The following is a 9,702-nucleotide window of genomic DNA, read 5'->3' as shown; positions in this document are numbered from 1 at the left end:
ATTTTCAGAATATTGATGTTCCAGATCATTCCAAAAAGTTCTTCTTATTATTTCTTAAGTGATACAACTTTGGTGAAACATTTCAATGAAACATTTCAAAGCGTGACGGAAGGACAGATAACTCTGGGATTTTATATATACACTCCCGTTCAAAAGTTTGGGGTCACCCCCTCAAAAACATGTCATTTTTTCAGGCCCATATCTCCGCCAATTTACTTCCGATTTCAAAACCCTAGGTTTCATTCAAAAGATAATAAGTCAAAGAAACTTTGAACATGATTTAAAAGAAACTTTTTCAAAAAAATTTGTATGTAAACTTAACCCAAAGTTCCCAAATTTTCTAAAAAATGAATAAAAACTTACGGCAGTGTCGCTGGAAGTTGGGTCGACCAAATTTTAAGATGAGAGCGGTAATATGACCCATTTTCTATTAGCTTTCAACTGCTTTTTACAGAACTTGACTTAAAAAATCTAGAAAAAAAGTTATTAAGTAAATTAATCCTTGATGTCATCGACCAAAAGTTTGGGGTCACCCCTCAATATGATGTATCGGCCAAAAGTTTGGGGTCACTTTCGTAAAACATGGAAAAGTGATTTGGTGATATCTTCGTCATCTATAGTTCAATTATAATTATTTTTTGGGTTAAGTTTACATACAAAATTTTTTGAAAAAGTTTCTTTTAAATCATGTTCAAAGTTTCTTTGACTTATTATCTTTTGAATGAAACCTAGGGTTTTGAAATCGGACGCAAATTGGCGGAGATATGGGCCTAAAAAAATGACATGTTTTTGAGGGGGTGACCCCAAACTTTTGAACGGGAGTGTATGACTAGCTGACCCGACGTGGCTAGCCACGTTAGCTAGAGAAAGATTGTTTTTAAAATTCCAGTTACACTTTTATTAGTTACACAGAGATTTCTAGAATGTTCAGCTGTTTCTGTAAAATTTCCGAAAACATTCCAGAATCTCTCTTCAAAATGCTTCTCTCTTGAACGTTTACTAATCTCCAGAAAGTTCTCGAAATTTAATTAATTTTGATGTTCCAGAACTTTTTAGAAGGTTCATTTTATATTTTTTCATGAACGCTCACCAACTCCCCGAACATTCTCGACATTAAAAAAATATGTTCCAGGAAATTCCAGAAGGTTCGTTTTCTTATTCTTCCTGATGCTTTTAATGTTTCAGGAGTTTTTTTTTTAAAGTTCCAGGTATTTAAAGCAGTTTGATGCTCCAGAATATTCTAGAGGTTTTTTAACATTCAGTAGCTTTTAGAAATACCTCAAAAAAGTAACATCTAGAAATGTCTTAGAATCTTAAGAATTTGGATGATCTAGAACATACCCGTAGATTATTATTCTTCCTTTTTAAACATTCAATCATCTCCAGAAATGTCTCAAAATTTTATGTAATTTGATGTGCCAGAACATTCATTGGGTTTCATGTGGAGAACATTCTAGAAGGTTCTTTTCGAAAAAGTATTACAACTTAGAGTGGTCATTAAAAGAGAAAGTTCTCAGTTAATAACTGTGGTAGAGCTCAAAGAAACTCATAGCTGAGAAGCAGGCTTTATCCCAGATGAGATGTTACACCAAGAAAAAGAAGTCGAAGATGTTTCATAATGCTGCAGAAGGTTCTTCCCCTTCTTTTGAAGCGTCCAGAAACTTCAAGAAGATACTTGAAACTTTAAGAAGATAAATACTCCAGAACATTCTAGAACGTTCTTTTTTTTTCTGGAACCTTCAGCAACTTCCAGAAAGTTCCTGGAATCTATACAATATTGATGTTCCAGAACATTCCAGAAGGTTCTTGTTATTTCTGGAAAGTCAAAACACATCCAGAAAGTTCTCGATTTTTTATAAATTTGATACAACTATGATGAAACATTTCAACAAAACATTTCAAAGCGTTACGGACAGATAGACAGACAACGCTGGGCTTCTAAATATATGACAAGCAGACCCAACGTGGCTAACCACGTTCTACAAATAAAGCTTATTTTTTATCCTTTTGACATTTATCTTTCTTTGCAGATAGAGATTAAGTGCCTAATTTTAGGATTTTTTTAAATTATATTAGTATTTTCATCGAATCAAGAAGATCCTAGAATCTTCGGAAAGGAAAATTTATCTAGGTTTCCTTAGAAGCTTTCGAAACAATTCATGTGTGAAACATTTCACTCAGCATTGGGTATCTCGTAGAGAAGCGCCAGAAGGTATACTACATATGTAACCAATATTGGTTCATAAACGACTGTTGTAGGGTTCTTATTCTTGGAATGAATGAAACTTCTAGAACATTCTACAGGATTGATACAGCAATACATTGCTTTACGAATCTCTTGCAACTAATACAATGATGAAACCAATGTAACAATGCAACAATGAAACGATGAACCGATGCATCAACGCAACGATGCAACGATATGTACGTTTATGCAACGATTCACCAATGCAACGATGCATCAATGTGACAATGTATCAATGCATCGATGAAACAATGCAATTAGTTGTATACCTTTCATACTGTGTGAAACATTTCAATGAAACATTTCAAAGCGTGACGGAAGGACAGACAACTCTGGGATTTTATATATATGATAAGCTTAGGATTAAATAGGCATACCGATTAAACGCACTAGTACATAAGTACAACAACGGTGAGTCACCTATATTGCTACCGTGCACCGCCGTTGGTTTGCCCGCATTTAATCTGAACACGTTCAAACTGAAAATGGTTTATTTGTCATTATTTTCATGGAACGGGGTGAAACGGAACGCAAAATTTATAAGAAGCTCAGATAGCCGAACGTTTTTTTATGCTCGTAGCGAACAAAATTCGATAACTGCAATGTCAGACAGGCGTTAACAACCCATCAATTGACGTTAAATGAACGGCAAATTCATTGGAATATTCATTTGGGTGAACACGGTGCACCCTTTTGACGGATGGCTGTTCGATAACTGCAAATTTGTTGTACTTACCGGACTTGCAGTTAAAAAGCATTGCAATGAAACCGCTTGCATCGACCGAACGTCTACTGTATAAAGGTTCCCCATTGCTTTGCATGATGTAAAGGTCAAACTAATGGGGATAAACGGTATTTTTTTTGCTAATCTGCTTTTGTTGTTCGTTTTCATGTCAAGTGGTCGATGCCGCTTTATTAGGTGTCATTTAGCCAAAATACCCTTTACACTTTAAAAAGTGCACAAAAATATGGATGACGTTTTTAGGAATATGATAGAATTGTCACAATTTCCCGAAGTACTCTACTTGTAACGACCCATCGGAATCATTGAAGAAAGAATATGTATTCGGGAAGAATCATTGGATTGATTTTGGAGGTATCTCTGATGACATTCTTGAAGGATTACTACAGTACTATGAAAAAGTACTAGAAGTACTAGGAGTACTTTGAGGATTTATGTACATAAAGAATTCCTGAAGAAATTTTGAAAACAAAGAGATTCTTGTAAAAAAAAGTAATTACCGTCTACCCTCGTTGGTTTGAACGACACGTCATGCAAACCAACGGGGTTGGTTTTAAACTTGAATTTCTAGTAACCCTATGGGCATCGAAAAACATACTGATGGTCAAGGATGGGAACACTCACTTGGAAAGAGTTACACTCACTTGCAGTTTTCTCAACTCAGAAGTGTGCAATCAAGAAACGATGTATGGACGACTTTTAGCTTGTAATTTCGTCTAAAACTTTGCCGAATAGAGTAGGGGTCGCACTCGCATACCGAAGTCGTGAGGGAGCTGCGAAGGCAACTCTCCACGGGGTGAATGTAAATTACACTCACCTCGTGGAGATTCGCTTTCACAGCTCTGTCACGACCTTGGGATTCGTGTGCGACCCCTACTCTATTCGGCAAAGTATTAGACGAAATCACAAGGCAAATGTCGCCCATACATCGTTTATTGATTGCACGCTTCTGAGCTGAGAAAATAGCAAGTGAATGTAACTCGTTGCAAGTGAGTGTTCCCATCCCTGCTGATGGTAACCTTTATTATCTGTTTTGTTTTGATTCTGCGTTCCGTGTCACTCCGTTCCATGAGGAGAATGACGTTTGAACCATTTTTAGTTTGAACGATGTGCAGATTAAAGGGGTCAAATTAAAAAGTGTGTAACTCGCTAGCTCGGGGGTGGGAATCTGCAGGGTCGATGAATGACTTTTCTTTCCCATACATCCACTGCCATGAATGAGATCTAAATCGTTGCAGGAACAGTATGCAATGGAACTCTGACTCACATGAGGGGCAAGTGTCGGAGTAAGGGTGTCCAAACTAAACATTTAGGGGACAAACGCTAAGAAATAACCAATCACTCCAAAGGCGAGGCTTGAACGGTTCTCTATCGGAACCCGGAAACAACGCACAAAAAAAAGGGGTGAGAAAGTCTATAATTCAGGGCTGCTCTCTCTAAATAATGGGCTACCACTGAAGCTATCTAATAACATAGGGTTTATTTACAAGGGTGACGTCACTTAAGGGTACTTATCTTTCGCATGCTTGGTACTTGAAGTCTGGATCCGGATCCTGGCGACGGTTGGTAGTGGTGGTAGCGGGTTTGCTTGGTTCTTCCCGACGGTTGCTGGACTAGGGTGGGCCAATTCTTGGTAGTTGGCCAGAAGGCGAGGCATCTCTATTGCCGACGGAGTATCGGGCAATCGGTTCTTGGTAGCGTTTTGGCTGATATGATGTCGACGGTACCGAACTAGGGTGGGGCAGTTCGTGACACTTGACTTCCCACGTGCCGACGGATCGCCGAACGGTAGTTGGTTGGTGGTTGAGCTACTTCCATAGAAGCTTTGGGACACAATGGCGATTGGTTCACGGTGACGGAACATGGAAGATGGCGGATGTGCTTCAGCAAGGCGGGTGGATCACAATGGCGTTCTTCCGACGTGCGCTTCTCACAAGTTGTTCGAACCGGAGACGATTATAACGGAAATCCGGAACAGCCACCTCATCCACTACCCAATCTTCGGAAATGTCAACCGTTGTTCATCTGTCACTGTTGGAACAATAATACAAAAGAAAAAGGTCCCTGGTGTGGACCTTATCACCAGAAATTAGCACCCGTGACGCACCATACCTAACCTCAAACACCCTCACTATTTAGCTTTATATTATTTACCTTTTTCTTGATTTTAGCCAGTCATAGTGACTATTTTAACAGTTGTTGTGGATCGTTATTGTTATTTGTTCTATGAATTTTAACACACATTAATTTTTATGTTTGTACTAACACTTATTAACACTACTAACCAATTGTTTGTTTTTGTTTCTGCATGGCAATTACTAACACTTATGTTGACAAACAACTCTGTACTTTGATCCTAAATTTAAAGAAAAGACAGCACAAAATTATAGAAATTTTCACCACTAAGAGGTTTCTTTTTAACAATTATTCTAACCTCGAATTATTACACTATTCGCGCGCGCACTACAATTCCTTTCGAGGATCGGTATTAAAAAGAGAGCGTCTTCTGCCAACAAGGAGGCTTTTATAAAACTTCCCCTTCATAGAAATCAATTCTTACTATTATTATTTTATTTTTATTTTTGACAGCTATGTTAATTTTATGTTCATGTTTCCACACCCTAATGTCCGCTGGTCACTAGCGTCATCTGTCAGTGAGAATTCCATAAGTATTAGTGGGTATATTTTACCCACGCTCAAACTGCACGACTTTTGTCTGGCATCAATGTCAGGAACACGGGAAAGTGAAACAGGCTCACCCACTGACAAATCATTAACCAGTGAGTGCCAACTGCCTCTGCATGTGTATTTTGTTTATTTTCAGGGTTGTATTCGGGAGGGGAAAGGAAAAAGGACTTGCGGTGGAGCCGACAAGTGTAAACTGGGAACCGAACGGTTACAATACCCCATCGTCCCTCCTTCAAAATGAATGAAATTCATTTTGAATAAATGGTTTCAATCGTGTACTTCTACCAAGATCATCTTTTGATTATGGTGAAACTGATTTTAAATGCCCTTCTGCGGGGATACTCTATTAGCCTTATTAACCTTTGTCACTCTAGACGAAGCAAAGGTACTCAAATCGAGCGGTAACTCATAACCAACACTGTTGTTGTGTTGAAAAGTGTTAATCAATGAACCAATGTTTATGTTTACATCGCGATTAGTACGACGGTTCGCGAGTCCTCGTACTATGTTTCGCGTTCTATCTCGACGTTTCGCGGTTTACGTGGCGGTTTTCAATCGTGTCCGGCAACAGAAAGCTCTCGAGAGTACTCGGTATCGCGGTTCCGTGGTCATTTACCGGTCGGATTTCAATTAAACTGTTCGAAGGAATCCGCGGGAAAGAGAATTTTCTCTTGCGAAGGCGATTGGCTGCCATAAGGTAAGATCAGTTTTGTAAACAGTGCTTCGGTAATAGGATTGTTATCGTTTCTACCCCTTCTAGGTTCAAATTTCGTTGAATTATTCGTTCCGGAACTATGAATGAAAAACGTAAGTAATCAATCAATCATTGCGACTGACTTGAAGACTGATTGATGAATCCTCATTCTAGGATTATTGGACTACGATCGTCCACAAATGTACACCGACGGGATATGGGGTGTCGCCAGCCATCGAACTGGTCCCGATCGAGTGTGATTTCTTGACCTTGGTATAACTCGCATCCTTCGCTGGAGCGACACTGGTCGTCGATGGAATCGTTGGACTTGCCTTTCGATAACGTGATCTCGGGCTCAAATGAGAGACCCGAGCAGAAAATTCGTATCTCACTGTATCTAACAGGAGCAAAAATGTCGAAATAAATTCATTTTGGAAGTTGTTTTTCGTTTGGGGATGGTTTTTAACTATCGATCTAATTTACCTCCGGTTTCAACGACGATTTACCGAAGAGAAAGCGCGACGATTACGTGTTATATTGTGTTTGCTAGTGTTCGTTTGTGAATGGTCGAAAGCGATTTTTGTAAGATCCTACGGTTGGATCGGACTCATGTTTCTCGGTGGATTTTGTCTCGTGCCAGGTGACTCTGGAATTAGATGGAGCTTGGCTTCCCGCTGAGCGGTCACGGAAAGCCACGAAGGAATTTGCATCTTCGTCTTTCGCGTCAACGGTAACGCTCGCGATTGTGTGTCGGAGTCGGAAACGAAACATTCTACGAGTTTTCGTAATTTGAAATTTACTATACGGTGTTTTAATCGGGTTCTAAACTGCCCGCACGTAGTTTCGATTACTTTCCGAATCAACATCGATCGGCATTTTGAAATCGTCGCGTTCAGCTGTCGTTTCATTTTCGTTCGGGAAATGTTACGAACGAAAATTACACAATTTGAAAAAATACTAGTTTTGCACAGTGCATTAAACACTTTCCTAATAGATTTACGCGTTTCGATTCAAACATAATACGAAGATTTCCGTAGGTTCACGCATTTCTACATAGTTCTAGTTAGTTATCGAGTAGTTTCAAATTTGTTATCCTAAATTTTCACACGAACGGGGTTCATTTCAAAATCGGGTTTGAATATTCTCAGGTAAATTTGGTTCTGAATCAAACTATTCTCATTCATCTTTCGTTAGGAGAACGAACAGTTTCGCAAAACAGGGCTCTGTTTTCACCTCCCCTTCCGGGAGAAATGGAATCGTATGGGGTTGAAGTTGTATTTTTGTTGGGCGCCAATTTGTAACTCGCTAGCTCGGGGGTGGGAATCTGCAGGGTCGATGAATGACTTTTCTTTCCCATACATCCACTGCCATGAATGAGATCTAAATCGTTGCAGGAACAGTATGCAATGGAACTCTGACTCACATGAGGGGCAAGTGTCGGAGTAAGGGTGTCCAAACTAAACATTTAGGGGACAAACGCTAAGAAATAACCAATCACTCCAAAGGCGAGGCTTGAACGGTTCTCTATCGGAACCCGGAAACAACGCACAAAAAAAAGGGGTGAGAAAGTCTATAATTCAGGGCTGCTCTCTCTAAATAATGGGCTACCACTGAAGCTATCTAATAACATAGGGTTTATTTACAAGGGTGACGTCACTTAAGGGTACTTATCTTTCGCATGCTTGGTACTTGAAGTCTGGATCCGGATCCTGGCGACGGTTGGTAGTGGTGGTAGCGGGTTTGCTTGGTTCTTCCCGACGGTTGCTGGACTAGGGTGGGCCAATTCTTGGTAGTTGGCCAGAAGGCGAGGCATCTCTATTGCCGACGGAGTATCGGGCAATCGGTTCTTGGTAGCGTTTTGGCTGATATGATGTCGACGGTACCGAACTAGGGTGGGGCAGTTCGTGACACTTGACTTCCCACGTGCCGACGGATCGCCGAACGGTAGTTGGTTGGTGGTTGAGCTACTTCCATAGAAGCTTTGGGACACAATGGCGATTGGTTCACGGTGACGGAACATGGAAGATGGCGGATGTGCTTCAGCAAGGCGGGTGGATCACAATGGCGTTCTTCCGACGTGCGCTTCTCACAAGTTGTTCGAACCGGAGACGATTATAACGGAAATCCGGAACAGCCACCTCATCCACTACCCAATCTTCGGAAATGTCAACCGTTGTTCATCTGTCACTGTTGGAACAATAATACAAAAGAAAAAGGTCCCTGGTGTGGACCTTATCACCAGAAATTAGCACCCGTGACGCACCATACCTAACCTCAAACACCCTCACTATTTAGCTTTATATTATTTACCTTTTTCTTGATTTTAGCCAGTCATAGTGACTATTTTAACAGTTGTTGTGGATCGTTATTGTTATTTGTTCTATGAATTTTAACACACATTAATTTTTATGTTTGTACTAACACTTATTAACACTACTAACCAATTGTTTGTTTTTGTTTCTGCATGGCAATTACTAACACTTATGTTGACAAACAACTCTGTACTTTGATCCTAAATTTAAAGAAAAGACAGCACAAAATTATAGAAATTTTCACCACTAAGAGGTTTCTTTTTAACAATTATTCTAACCTCGAATTATTACACTATTCGCGCGCGCACTACAATTCCTTTCGAGGATCGGTATTAAAAAGAGAGCGTCTTCTGCCAACAAGGAGGCTTTTATAAAACTTCCCCTTCATAGAAATCAATTCTTACTATTATTATTTTATTTTTATTTTTGACAGCTATGTTAATTTTATGTTCATGTTTCCACACCCTAATGTCCGCTGGTCACTAGCGTCATCTGTCAGTGAGAATTCCATAAGTATTAGTGGGTATATTTTACCCACGCTCAAACTGCACGACTTTTGTCTGGCATCAATGTCAGGAACACGGGAAAGTGAAACAGGCTCACCCACTGACAAATCATTAACCAGTGAGTGCCAACTGCCTCTGCATGTGTATTTTGTTTATTTTCAGGGTTGTATTCGGGAGGGGAAAGGAAAAAGGACTTGCGGTGGAGCCGACAAGTGTAAACTGGGAACCGAACGGTTACAAGTGTTCAGATTAGATGAGGTCAAACCAACGGGGGTAGACGGTATATCTAGATTATTTCTCAAATAAAGCCCAAAGCAGAAGCCTAAATGAATTCCTCTCAAATTCTTTGGAGCAAATAAATAATCTACAACATAACTCCTCTATATTTCCTTGGAACAATTTCTGCAGGAAACTTTGGAGGAATTTATGTAGGACCCCCTGAGAAAATTTCTACAAGAATCCTTTGGGAATGAATGTGTAGTTAGAAAAATCCTTGAAGAAAAATATTAAATCTT

At 39.7% G+C, this 9,702-nt stretch overlaps 2 long non-coding RNA genes across 2 annotated transcripts; both read right to left on the bottom strand.

The window, feature by feature from the left end:
* Positions 1-4,448: 4,448 nt before the first annotated feature.
* LOC109411941 (uncharacterized) lies at positions 4,449-5,278 on the bottom strand. Its single transcript, XR_009997225.1, has 2 exons — positions 5,142-5,278; positions 4,449-5,062 (listed from the first exon to the last, which is right to left on the bottom strand). It is a non-coding gene; the product is annotated as an uncharacterized LOC109411941 (long non-coding RNA).
* Positions 5,279-7,986: 2,708 nt separating this feature from the next.
* Positions 7,987-9,420, bottom strand: LOC109419578 (uncharacterized). Its single transcript, XR_003892471.2, has 2 exons — positions 8,680-9,420; positions 7,987-8,600 (listed from the first exon to the last, which is right to left on the bottom strand). It is a non-coding gene; the product is annotated as an uncharacterized LOC109419578 (long non-coding RNA).
* Positions 9,421-9,702: the final 282 nt, after the last annotated feature.

This window comes from Aedes albopictus, chromosome 2, assembly GCF_035046485.1.
Source record: "Aedes albopictus strain Foshan chromosome 2, AalbF5, whole genome shotgun sequence".
Classification (NCBI taxonomy): domain Eukaryota; kingdom Metazoa; phylum Arthropoda; class Insecta; order Diptera; family Culicidae; genus Aedes; species Aedes albopictus.
The sequence above is the reverse complement of the archived record's forward strand: the minus strand, read 5'-3'. Positions and strand labels throughout refer to the sequence as shown.